Source organism: Pteropus medius, unplaced genomic scaffold (assembly GCF_902729225.1).
Source record: "Pteropus medius unplaced genomic scaffold, Ma_sr-lr_union100, whole genome shotgun sequence".
NCBI classification, from domain to species: domain Eukaryota; kingdom Metazoa; phylum Chordata; class Mammalia; order Chiroptera; family Pteropodidae; genus Pteropus; species Pteropus medius.
The window spans coordinates 19,643,683-19,658,355 of NW_024349519.1; the positions used below are offsets into that span (position 1 = coordinate 19,643,683).

The following is a 14,673-nucleotide window of genomic DNA, read 5'->3' on the forward strand; positions in this document are numbered from 1 at the left end:
TGAGGATTGCTTTGCAGATCTTAGCTTATAATAAGTGTTCAATAAATTTTATTGGTTGTCGTTGCTATTGTTATATTTGTGATACATCAATCTACATAAAGTTACATGAAAACAGAAAAACAACATTTAAAAGTTTGATCTGATAAATTTATAGGAACTATATTTAAAAATACATTTAAAGCAATTAAAATATTTTCTATGTGTATACTCAGAAATATACTATAATCATGATCTCTCTTCATTTTCATGGTTTACTTGTAATATACCATTATATATATAATATAACATTAATTTTTTCCTTTATAGACTTAACTATGACCTTTGGACAGTTCTTGTTTTCTTTATTTAATAAGTTAATTGTCAATAAAATGTCTGATCAAGTCTTTTCTTAAAGCCATCTCTTCAGTTATTATAAAAACTTATTTTCTACTTTTGTTATTTCTCTCTTTAGCATTTATCGGCATATGATATAGACTTGTTTTAAATTCCCTGTCTCCTCTGACAGAATACAAGCTGAGTAATGAAAGGGAAATGTTTTGTTCACTGATATGTTCCCAGAACTTAGACTGTTGCCTGGCGCTTAGTACATTAAATAATTATTTGTGGACTGAATTAATGAATGAATAAAATAATCATGTATAATAGATTTACAGTTAATAGAAAAAAGACTAAATAAAAAAGAAAGAGAAAGAATTTTCATCTATACATAGTATTTCCCAGTTATGCTGCTGCCTTTACTTTTGATTAGCAGACATACATTTTCTTTCAATGAAACAAATAAACTCATCAAAATTTATTGTTAAAATATATGTATTTAAAAGAGATAAAAATATTCATAATATCATCCCATCATCTAGAGATAATAATAGATAGTAACATTTTTTGTTCTTGGTTAGTGCCTGGCTCTGTGCTATATATACCACAGTTAATCTATTTAAACCTCAAAAAATTACAAGGTACAGATTATTATCACCATTTTTAGATTAGAAAACTGACATATGTCTATAGCCATGCTACCCTGAATAAACCCAATCCCATCTGAGCTCTGAAGTTAAGCAGGGTCGAGCCTGGTTAGTACTTGGATGGGAGACCAGCTAGGAAGACCAGCTGCTGTAGGCGTAAAAAATAAAAAATAAGGGATTGTAAACTGACAAGATCCTTGGAATCTGTGAGGTCAGTCAAGGGTTGCCTCACTTAAAAAAAAAAGAAAAAAGAAAAAAAAAGAAAACTGGGATACAAATAGAGTAAGTAACCTTTCAAAGACATGTAATTAAAGTGATAAGGCTAGATTCCAAATTTAGAATGTTTCCAAATCTTAGCTCTTAACCTTATACTACATAGTTAAAACATTTTTGTGTGTTTTACACATATGCAGATTTTTCCATGCAATTTATTTTTGATGTTTTGTGGTTTCTTATACTGTTTTTCTACTAATTCTGAGCATTCCTTTATGCATTATTCCCTTATGCATTCTTCAAAGTTTCATTTTTAAATTGATGAATGATATTTAACAATTTTCCTTTTTGCTGGAAACTAGGATTATTTCCTCTTTTTCAGTATTGCCAGGAGGGGCTGGTTACTTTATCTTAATAGTGTGATTGAAGCAAGATTCTTCAGTGTAGTATAAGGGTATGAACATTTTTAAAACTTCAGTTTCTGTTGCCAAATTTTTTTCAGAATATATAAATTTTTACTCCTGGAAACATTGTTCATAATAGTATTTATATTAGATGCTCTTGGTTGTCTTTTAACATTAACATTTTAAGTTTCATGTTGAAGATGAAAGATAGCGTTTTAATATTTTAACTTTCATATTTAACATGATTTTTACATCTTTACTTACTGTTTTAATCTCTATAAATTGCCGATTTATGGCTTTTCTCCAAAGTTTTCCTTTCACAGTTGTTTTCAATTTTATTTATAACCTTAACATTTCTCTATCATATAGGTTTAAAGAAATTAATTACAGTCTAATTTTGCCTTTTAATTTTTTGTTTGTTATATTTGGTGATATATGAGATTTAGCCTTTGTGCAGTTACTTTTATCAATTTTTCCTATGCTCTTGCATTATTTCTCTACTTAAAAATTCTTCCCTAGGATAAAATCAGTTATTCGACTTTAACTTATGTTGATTATATATTGATTATCTGAATAATATAAAATAGATTTCAGTATAAATATAAAAGTCTTGTCACTAATTGTCATATTAATGTGCATTGATTTATATTTCTATTCCCTGATGAATTTTGATGATAACTTCTTTACCTACACAATTGTATATATGTGCTTTCTGCCTATTTTGTTTTTGATCTTTATGTCAATTCCTTATCATCAGTACCTTATTATTATTACAATTTTGTATGATTTATCTAGTAAGAACTATCTTTTATTTTCACTCTTGTTTTTCAAAATGCTAATGGCTGCCCTCATTAAGTTAATTTTCCAGATATAGTCTAGAATTATTTTGCCAAGACTCAAATAATCTCTACTAAGGATTTAATCAAAACTGTATTCAATATATACTCTAATGAAGAATTGACACCTTTAAAATATTCAAAATTCTTTCGTGCTTTTCAGTACAATTTTATAGTTTTGGTCATATTGCTTTTGATCATCTTTTTTAAGATTAGATCTCTGTATATTATGCTGTATATTTTTTTAGAGTACTAGCTGAAACCAAACCTAAGCAATGGTAAAACTCATAATGTCTCATAACCATGGATGTTACATCATAACTGTTACATCATAAAGTAACAGCACCTAGAATTCAATTAAATATCCATTTATCTACATGGTAAATCACACATAATCACCTTAGCCTCCCCACTCACCCACCACTACAACACACACATGCACACACACACACACACACACCCACACACACACACACAGAGTCATATACATTCATAGGTTTGGACTCAAACCTATGAAACAGAAATCATTTTAGTTGTATTACTTTTTCAAATCCCCATGGAAACAGAAAGGGCATCAATTTTGTTTATTATTATTTTTTAATTTTTAAATTATATTTGGGATACAATATTATACTAGTTTCAGATGTACACCATAGCGAGTCAACATTTATATACCTTAGGAAGAGATCATCACAATAAGTCTAGAAAGCATCTATGACCAGTTATTACGATATTATTGACTATATTCCCAGTGCTGTACATTACATTCCTGTGACTTATTTTATCTTGGAAGCTTGTATGTCCTGATCCCTTTTCTATTTTCTGCCCATCCCCTCATCGACTTCCTCTTTGGCATCCATCAGTTTCTTTCTATCTATGAGTTTGTTTCTGTTTTGTTTTGCTGACTTTTTTTCTTAGATTCCACATATAAGTGAAATCACATGGCATTTTTCTCTCTCTGACTTATTTCACTCAGCATAATACTCTCTCAGTCCAGCAGGGGATCAATTTTAAACAGTAATATTAGTTTTGCAATGTCAAAATGGAGTTTAGGCTATAAAATGTGGTTTGAATCCTAGTCTTGTTTTTAGCAGTGTGTCCTTGAGCAAGTTATTTAATTTCTATAACTCAATTTTACTTATCAGTAAAAGTGGCAAAATAATAAAACTAAACTGATAGGATTGTGTTAATAATTAAATGAAGTAATACCTGTAAATGTATTTAGAACAGAATCTGGAATGTCGGAATAGTTTGATGCAGGTTGGATAATATTATATAATCACTGACACTTAGGGAAGGAGCAGAGGACACACAGTATAATACTTTCATTTAAATCATAATGCTAATGCTAGACTAAGTAAACATGCAGATAGGTATCAAAAAAAAAAAGGTAACCAATGTGAAGCATCCTTTCACAAAGAGTTCTTTCAAGAACATAGCAAATAATTCTACCAACATGAAAAGAGAACATGGAGAAAGTTTTTGCATGGAGTATTCCCCATGTCTCATCCTGTTTATTAATTCTCACCTATTAGGTTTAAGCCAAGAAGAACCTCCAACTATAAAACATGCATAAGCATAGAAAAACTCATGGTTATGAGGTTATAACCCAAAGTAGCCACATCATTTTCCCAACTTTTATCTAATTTTATAATTGAGGAGTGGAAACTTGGAAGTAAGATTCTCTGAACTTTCTGGATATGTATCCTATTAAGGAAAAAGATGTTAAATATAAATTTAACAATTCTTATTTAAATATATGTACACATATTTGCAAGTACATGTAACTGTACTAATAAAATATACACATTATAAAACATAAGTAAAAATTTAAAAGAAAAGAAACAATGTTTTTAGATGACTTTCAAATCTTCATGCTTCATAGTGTTGTTAGTTAATAACTCGATAAAATATACACTTAGGATGAGAGTCATTGTTAATGATGGATTCAAGTGTATATTTTAAGTAGACTGTGATATTTATAAAAGAATTCATTCAAGAATTTTTGAATGATTAGATCATAATTTTTTTTTCTTGCTTTTTTTTTAAATCTCTTAATGTGGGTGATAGGAAACACATTTAGAGTAGAGGAATATAAGTTCTCTTTTCTTGCTATTCTCTTGTGCTTAAATATTTAGTATTATTTCTGTGCTGTCTTGCTGAGGATTTTCACCAGGCATGTTTGTGTTTTGTGAAATTTTTTCATTAAAACTATGTGTTATAACCCACCAATTTAAATTGCGACAAACAAGTTGTGATCCATTGAAGTAAGTTAAAATGGAATGAAAGACTGAATGTGTCTAATACCCCAAATGTGAGGGACGTCCACTCTTTCCACAGGTATCCTGTGCTGTGTCTGACATTCCAGCAGATGAGGTTGCCAATGCCAACCCTTATGATAAAAATTAAAAATGCTATCTTTTTCTTATTTATTAAAAATAAATTTTAGCTAAAAATAGAAGTTTTCATATTTCCATTCCAAACCCTTATAAAACCTTGCATTTTTCAAAATGGTAAAAAAAAGTGTTGTTTATTTACTTTAGGCCATTTGCCATAATGTTAAAGTTTTAAGTTCCATAATTTGCATTAGGATTTAGAAATTAAGATATTCAAGCTCCGGTGATGTACTTCCACTTGCAAACTGTGCGTGTCTGAGTAGCACAGGAAGGCGTGGCAGACGGGAGCAGAGATTCCTCATGTCTGCTTTTCTTCCGGAAGCTTTCCTCACTTCCAGCTCTTCATCTCCATTAAAACATATTAAAGCATAATTAGTATAACATTCAAATAAGGAAATTTTGTAATTGCCAGTTGTTCTGTAGCCATGGTTACATCAAAGATTTATAGCAAGTAACTCCAGGCTGGGCACGGACAAGCGGTTAGCAGGAACAGCAATAAGAAAATGTTTGTGTGCATGTGCAGGTGTGCTGACGTGAATGTTTGCTAAAAAAAGTGTGGGGAAGAGAAAGAAAGAGAATATTCGGTGACATTTAAGGTGCTAATATCTGGAAGTCAACCTTTAATTTGACAGCTTTTAGTGCTAGTTAATTTCATTCATCCAGGCGAGGTGTAGGAAATTTGCAGCACCTTTAAATTATCACGTTTTTCCACACTGCCTCGGGCCTATGTGGAATACCTGAAGCATACATTTTTTTTTTACCTTTTTTTTCAGGTCAGTTGAAGTAAAACTTTCATTCCCTTTCTCAGACAATTAATCTTTAGCTAATTGAAGCAGGGATGCTGCAGGATGGGTTTCACTGGGGCCTGTAAATCTCATTTAGCAAAGTGAATTCAAGGCACATGCTGCACCTAATGATGTGACAGGTGGACTGCACCGCAAGACAGCAGCCTCGGAAAAGTTGATTCTCATTAGACCCACAGAGTCCTGCAGTCAGATTTCTGATGGCTGAAGAACACTAATCGCATCTGTTTGCTACTGGGGTGGGGTGAAGGGAAGCAAGGAAGTTGCAGAGTAGGAGGTGGGGGTTTTGAAGGAAAGAAAAGAAGAGGAAGGGGCAAAATTCTCTTCTATTCTTTCACGAGTTAATATCCTTGACTCCTGCCCAAAAAACCAGCAGGTCTACCTCCCACCAAGCGATCAGCCTCCGTTCTGCTGACTCCAACAGGGTGCACCCTTTTTCTAATTAACTAAAATGGCTATGGAAAGCAAAGGAGGCCTTGTGTTGGGTGAACCAATTATTTTGAAGGGTATTAAGTCATCAGATTTACTTTTATCTTGATTGCATTGTGGAAATCGTGCATAATTAATGGTGGGAGCTTATTAGGAAAATGATTAGGCAAATTACACAGGTGTCGGATGCATTTTTTATGATAAATTTGCTAGAACAATCCTGCAATTCCATCTGTTCAGCTCACATCAGAATGTCACTCTGAAGAAATTAATGGTGCAGAGTTATACAAAGTTACTAGAGGCTTTGGTTGCAGATTTAGGTAAGATATGTATAAATATATAAATATAAATGTATAACGCCCAGCAATTTACTAATTATTTGATGTTACCTTTCAATAAATTTCTTATTTAATCTTGAAAGTAAATGATAGTCAGATGGAAACAAAGAAGTAGAACAAATGTAAACCTCATCTCATCAGTTTGACGTGTATGTAAATAAAAATAATCACAGGCTATAAAAACACTTTGCTTTTCGTGATGACTGTAAATGAGCTACCAGCTCACTGGTAGCATGAAATCTTTGTGTTTTGTCCCAAAATATTCAATATTACCTGCTGCTATTTCCATTTTGTTTCCTTTTAGTTTTAAATGGGATCACCTAAACAGTCATACTTTTTCAAAAGCCTTTATATAAGTAATATGCTTAGTATAGCTATATAAACCAATTATTTACTATTTGAGGAGCCAGCTTTCTTCTTGAATTCTAGGAGGAAGTCAAAAAGGAGACTTGCTAGAAGCTCTCATTCTATCGAGTCATTTATTAGCTGAAACTAAATCATGCTTGTTCTCGTCTATTTACATATGATCAAGTAATGTCATGTATCAAAGTCATATATTAGTTCTTCTAAACTTCCTGATACCATGAATCTCTGATTTGAAATATGAGGTCTAGTACTATTTAGAGATAGTATTAAGAATCAATAAGGGCAATATATTTCATAGTGCCTTCTTAAAAAATGTCAGACCTAGTTTTGTTGTCTTATAACACAAAAGTATTTCATTCTTAAATAACATTCAAAATATGTACATAACAAAGACATCAGAAAATGCCTCTAGCTTAAATTATTAGTAGTACTGCTCTAAAAGAGCTAATCACTCTTGCTGTTATATAACATCATGAAAAGAACTATTGTAATTTTTGTCTTTAGTCTCATCAAATTCCAAAGCAAGTCAGAAGAACAATTATAAATGTTGACATTGTGGATTACCCGGCTGTGTCATTCACCAAAGCAACAATTTTGAGATACAAAGAGAAGATACAAGGTCATCCAGACTAATAGAAAGAACCAACTCCCACATTCCATATGTACTTTATTTAAGCTGGATATTCTCAACTACCTGCCACACAGCTGTCTGAGCCTCCTACAAAATGCTCAGACACAGCAAGATAAAAACTTGAAGTCATTATCGCTTCTTCCAAAATAGTCCTTGTACTTACATATACAGTTTTTTAAAAAATACCATTATATCACACTTACTTAACCAGACGCAAAATTTGAAAACCACATCTTTCCTCCATCTTACTCCAATGTCATATTTACCACAAAGTTCTGCCATTTCTACCTCTAGAATACCTTTCATTATTCTCACTGATACTACTTCAATTCAGAATCCATTGTTTGTTACTTGTATTAATTTGATACCCTCCAAACTTGCCCTTTTGCGATTAAGCATTTTATACTGGCTATTGAAATTATTTTCTAAAACTCTTGTCATTCAGTAGTTCCATATCATCTATAAGCTAAAAATCTATCTTTCTTAGAATAAAGGTCATTCATGACTCGATGTTTTGCCTACTTTTCTAGCCTTATCTCTTGCCACTCCTCAGTCATCCTGAACTGCCAGTGATTCCCCAAGTACACCACGAGTTTTAATGTTTTTGCCTTTGTAAGTGCTATTCCTTCTGCAAGGAATACCCTTCCTTAATGTTCCTCTGTCTGAATATTCTTCATATTCTTCTTCCCTCATCAAGTCTCATAACAATGTCACATCCTCTGTGAAACTTTACTGAATCTCATAGATGCAGCTTTACCTTTCCCTATGTGTTGATCCAGTGCTTTTTATTTAACTCAATATTACCATTTCCCTCAACATGTCTATCTCTTCACTTAGATGTGAGTTCCTTGAATGAAGGGGTCAAGTCTCACTCACCATTTATAGCTATTGCCCAATACATTTTCTGAAATATATAGCAGGTCCTCAAAGCCGTTGTTTCATTCAACATCGTTTCAATATAACATTGATAAGATGCCATGGGAACTTAAATCTTGTTTGTATCAATTAGCCTATGGTAAAATTGGTTTTGTTATACATCGTTTTGCTTAAAGTTGTAGAACCTGTAGAAGACATTAAGCGAGGACTTGCTATAGTACTTAATAAATGATTGTCAAATAAATGAATGAATTAGGGTATATTGTAGTATGACGTGGCTGAATAGTAACACCTTAACTTGCTGTAGCCAGAGGAGATGCTGGTTCATTAATAAATGAATTTTTGAATAAAAGGACAAGACATTTTGTACTAGCAATTCTTACAGAACCAAAAATCAAGGTAAATTTTTTCTTACTTGCATCCCTCTTATGCACACGCACACACATACACATACACACATGTTTACTCACTCACCACAGGAAGCACAGAGAAAAGGTATTTTCTGGTAGCAGCAGCAGAGAACTGTGTTGAATGTGCATATAATCTTGCTACTCTGAACGTACACCAAGACCAGCAGCATTGGCATATCCTTGTTAGAAATGCAGACACTTAGGACCAATCCCAGACCTACTGCATCACAGTCTACATTTTAGCAATATTATGTAGTGATCAGTAGCATATAATGCTTGAGAAACACAGCATTAGAACATACATTTTCACAAACTCTGGAGATTTATGTAATAATAAATAGCAATATTAAAATATTAATAGATATAATAATATGATGTAGATAGTGAAATTTTTAAATCCAAACTTTGATCAACAGAAAACAGATACTGAGAATTTTCTATATTAACTATAGAGCCTCTTATTATACAAGGGAGTAGCCTCTCCCATATTCCTATAGAGCATGAATCAGTATTAAAGGGGAAAAGTAAGAACCAAGGATGATAGAAAACAAGAATCTGGACAGGATCATGACATGAGTATTATATATGCCCACTTTTGAGCAAAGTTTATGCCAATCCCTTAATCCATTTCCCATTTGCCTCAAGAATACTCACTAGTGGTGCTTGCGGCTGAGAATTTACTGAGATGACTCATGGATTACAGTCCTTACCCCAAAGTTTGCCGCGAAACAGTTCACTTTTATTATTTTCACATCACTCTAGTGAATCAATAGTCTTTGGAAACAAATGACATCATTCTATTTATAGCATTTTATTTTTAGTACTGGCATTTCCATTTACAAAATACAGTAATTCTTGATCACTGAAAATGTCAAATCCTAGAAAATGTAGCATTCCTACACATGATGTTAATATTGTTTTCAAACAGTTGTTAGCCAAGGATTCATCTGATGAATCCGATTTATGTATACATTTCTGTTATGTAAAGATCAGAGACGAGGTCTGTTTAGAAATAATAATAAGAACGGTTTTTATCTTTTATTTTCACATTGAAAACCAGTCCAATTTGTTTCAGCCACAAAGAATGTCTTTATGGAAAATTAAATTCACACTGGCAATGAGCTGCACTTTTTTTTTTTCTAGATAGGAAATAAGTTAAAGACAAATATTGAGAGTTACTACCCTAATTCTATGTGTGTGAGTGTATAATATACTCACACTTGATCACACACACAACTAATAAGGCTCAAATGAATTTTTTTTTTTAATTCTGGTAAAGATTTTGTTCATTGCTGTTCATTCAGCCATTTTCAAATTATCCTTTTGTTTTCTTTTTGAAATTTCAAATAAAAAATATTTTTTTCCAATATTACTAGTAGTACCTGAATTAGATAGAACTGAACTGTGTAGGAAAAATTTACAACATGAGGAGAAACCTTGACAAAATAGGACCTGAATAAATTATATTTCAGTCTAGATGTGACCCTGTGCCATAGCCTAGTTAGTGTCAGACCTACCAATCAAAGGGAAATGGAAGATTTGGTAACCATATCAATAATTATGACACCAAATGTAATCTTTTCTCAACCAGATATACAAGACAAGCATTTGCTTTTATCCTCTCAGAATAGATCAACAATGTGCCTGGATGGATATAGCTTAAATTAATATTTCATTTACTTAAATTAATTAAATAAGGATGAAAAGATGATCTCAGAATCTAAATACTCCAGGCATAAGAGTATTTTTATATGTAAGAATTGAATGAGTTCTTTAGATATCTTTCAAATCTTTTAGAATAGTAAACCTGTCTTTATTTCCTGAAAAACATAACTTTAATTAGGATATGAGAGATTGGCATATTTTCATTTAAGTTTTCTTTTTTTTTCTTCAGAGAGCTATTAAAACTTTTGATTATCCTCATTACCTACCATATTGTTGTGATCAATGTAAGTAGAATGCAAAAACTAAAATTTCCTTGTAATTTTTTTACATATTTTATAGTATAGTTTAAGTATTTTATTAGTATTATATATTTCCCTAGCCATGATTTCATATTTTGAATCTAGTCAGTTTATGTTATTCAGTACTGATTATGACAATAATTATAATTATTTTGGTCCTCCTAAGTTTTTAAAGATGTTTCACAAGCCATGAAAATATGTAGTAAATGCTTATAAAGTGAAGCGTAAGTCCTTTGTTGATTTTTAAAATATGTCAAATGCATAAAAATCATATTCAAATGTAAACTACTTTCCAAATATTTTCTTTTTCTTCCCAAAACACTATTTTTAAAAATCAAACATTTTCTCTACTCCAACTGTGATAATTCACTAAAAAATCTGATATTGTCTCCAATTCAAAGAGCTCAACCATGTAGTTTCATAACTGAGGAGAGAACTGCATATGTACATACAAAAAGAAATGGAGAATGGAAAATATTACTTCTTTGTGATTTCAGTGAATATATTACTATCAATAGCTAATTTGTTTAATTATAACAACAAACAGCAATAAACAATTCTTAAGGAGATTGGGGCCTAAATAATCAATATCTTTTTAAGCACCACAAAGACCAAAAAGATTATCATAGGCTATATATATGCCTATGAATGTTACATTGGACATCACCAAACCTTTAAAGAAGACACCTATTATTTCACAGATTTGTATGTTCTAAGTCACTCTTCATGAAAATCTTAAGGAATAAACCTTATAATAATCCAGTAAATTGTTTCAAAGACATAGATATCATGTAATAGGGAGTAACAATTTTCTAAAGATGAGTTGGTGGTAGGGAGAGGGATTTTTTTCTGAAAATTTTTCCAGTGAAATGACCTCCTATATAACAAAATATAATCAGGAGAGTTCGTTAGATATTAACATTTTAAAAGACATCCACTGCTAGCATGATTCATCCCAGAATGTCAAGATTGAATCTGGTCATCCCTTTTAGGATGATGTACAACTCTCAGGAACGTTTCCATTACACTCATAAGATATTCTCATTCTACTAGGCTCAGTTATTAGTAACCTAGGCAGACATCAAATAATGTCTCTTCTAAGATGCACTTAGAGCCCTGAATAAACAAAATAGAATAACATCAAGAAATTGGTCATCTGAAATATTCAGAGAACCCACATAAAAAGGGGCAATTTCATTTGATGGTGGAGAGCTGATTCTATGGAAGAAAACAAAGTACTCTTAATTAACTCTAAGGATAAATAATTTTCTATACTCCTGAATGCATAGAAAATAAAAGCCCTTTTGTAAGGCCTTTCATTGAACATAAATGGTGCATGTGTTTTGAGTGTAATTTTCCCAGATCTTTCAGTTGCTATCCCCCACAGTCAATCCAACTGCACTTCAATTCTTTACTGGCTGTGTGGGACCTTAGAGCAGTTCCTCTTCTTAGCCACAGCTCCTTATCTAAAAAATGGGGACAGCATTTCTACCTACTTTCTAAAATTATCCTAAGCATTGAATAAGAACATACATGTAAAACACGTAATGCATTACCATCACCATCACAGATTATGTCAGGATTGAGAAGAAATGAGGACATCAATCTAACAATTATATTTTATTATTTTAAGTTTATCTTTATCATGACTACCCCAAAATTTGATTCTATGAAAAATTAAAGTTAACTTTCTCTCATTTTTTTTCTGTCCTCTGTTTATTTCTCTCTGGTCTTCAGCATCAGTATCAGTGACATTAAGTGCTAGAATCAAGTTGTGCCTCTCATAGTTCTGAAAAGATAAATTACTTGTTGTGGGATTATTTTAGCATTTGGCGCCTATGTGATAAAGGTCTGTGCCTTTTATCTTTGTGGTAGCAAAGATCCAAGACTAGGCACAGAAATCAATGTTCATAGACAGCTGTTAGAGAATTGGACTAATGTGGAAATGATAATAGAATGTTAACAAAAACCATTAAATTTAAGTAAGGAAAAAAATAATAATAATAAGGCAACAATTTAAGGAAGCTCCAGTAAAGGAGTTCTATTACCATTTAGGATATGTTCCAGAAAGAAGGACTCCAGGGAACCTAGATTAATCCATCATTTATCTTACTTATGATAAATGGATCTGTAAATGATTTCATTGATCCACAGCTGTGTTCAGTTTCTTACACAACAGTGGATCAGGCAGAAATAAGATTGTATGGGCAAAGGGGCATTAATGGAAAAGACTAGGCTGGAATTAGCTTCTTAGATTCTTTGCTAGTGTGTCCTGACAGCTTCCACCTGTTTGGTTTTGAACTTGAAGGAAATTTTTCTCACGTGATGATTACCGTGGATTGCCATTCATGTCTGGAATGATTCTTTTCACTTTTCGTTGGTCAGATAAAAGAGATTCCTACAGACTTAAACTCTCAAATCATTTTCTAGTCACTGGTTGGCAAAGTTTAAATAGTACAGTGGCTACTTTTTCAGATACTTTATAGCTAATCTGTAAAATAAAAAAATAATTTTAAAATTTTAAAAAGGCAACTCAAGTTAGAGACGACAATTGAAAAGGAGTAAACTTTTGTGTGAGTAAATCCCAGAGAGGTCACAGAACAGACTCATGTTCCACCGAGCTCAGAACATTTTCCAAATACTATCTAACTGTTCCCTCAAGATTGGGAAAAGAAACTTATTGGCATCATGCCTTACTCATGGTGAAACGTGAATGTCTTGTAGAAGTGGCTTTGGCAACACAAGATTACTACATATCCTTGACAACATGTCATCTCACTCATGTATGTGTGTGTTACTTCTAGAACAATCCTGCTGGTACACATTTACAGATATCACCTGAAAACATTACCAGAGTAAATTATGTCTATGTTTCAAAAGTGAACTCAGTTTTGGTTCTAGAATGGGAGCACTGAGAACTAGCCAGTTGAGAGATTTGCATAATTTCTTATATTATTTATTGAGGCCAAATTTTTATTGGAAAACAGTCTAGTTTTCCAAATAATCAATCCAGGAAGTAGTATAAGATTTCCATTCTGTCCCACAGCTGAACTTCCCCCTTTCTCAAAACAAGTTTCCAGTTTACATAGTAATCAATGCCCTTCTAAATCACTGCCCTTGCTTATGAGAGAATTGGAGCATGACTCAAGTATTGACTAGACTTATACTCCTTTTACCACCAGATCTGAGTTGGTTGCCCAGGATGAAATTTCATCTGTGTGGTCACTGGTGGAGAACTGCCATTGGTATTACATCTCTTCCTTTTATGCGTCAGCAGAGATCAACTTTCTCTCCTGAACCCCCTTACTTAAATTACTTACTTTGGTATGAGGAAAGAGAGAAGGGTACATGCAGAATAAAAGAAAAGCTACATATTTACCTTTTGCATATCTTTTTAAAGTATAGCAAGAAGACGAAATTGTTACTTCAAGAATTCAAGATAGAGGTTGTTATTTGGGCAAACAGCCTGACAGAGATTTTAGTAAGGAAGGTGAAACCTTAAGAACAGAGTTGAGAAGGGAAGAAAAAGAGGAAACCAAACTACCCTGCAGATAAAATGAACAGGAATTAGGAAAGGCAGAGAGGGTAAAAAGAGAGAAAAAAGTAAAAGAAAAGAAAGAGCAAGAGCAAAATCTGGGCAACATGTAAGAAAGTACTGACTATTGGGAAAAGGTGACCAGTGCTAATTTCCCGGCTGCAGTGCAAACCACTCTGCCACTCCATGCCACTAAAACCTTGCTATGCAAATGTCCTTTGTGTGAGAAGTTTGAGTGAAATTAAAATATAAAGCCTGAGTTACAAGTCTAAGCAGGCATAATAAATACATGAAACCAAAAGAGCCATGTAAAGTGAGATAAGGGACATTAAAAGATTAACAGAAAGATAACTTGAGCACATAAGATATAAAGAATTGGCAACATTCTTGGGGAAGACATGGCACTCTCACAAGATATTGAATAGGGGCATACGGCAAATTTAAATTAAATCTCAGAGTGTAAAAGGACATCAGCTGATATTTGGTTACATAATTTAAAAAGTATATTTC

The 14,673-nt window shown here is 32.5% G+C and overlaps 1 pseudogene; it reads left to right on the forward strand.

Annotated features, from left to right (window-relative positions):
• Positions 1–1,000: 1,000 nt before the first annotated feature.
• LOC120618699 (uncharacterized) lies at positions 1,001–1,119 on the forward strand (annotated as a pseudogene).
• Positions 1,120–14,673: the final 13,554 nt, after the last annotated feature.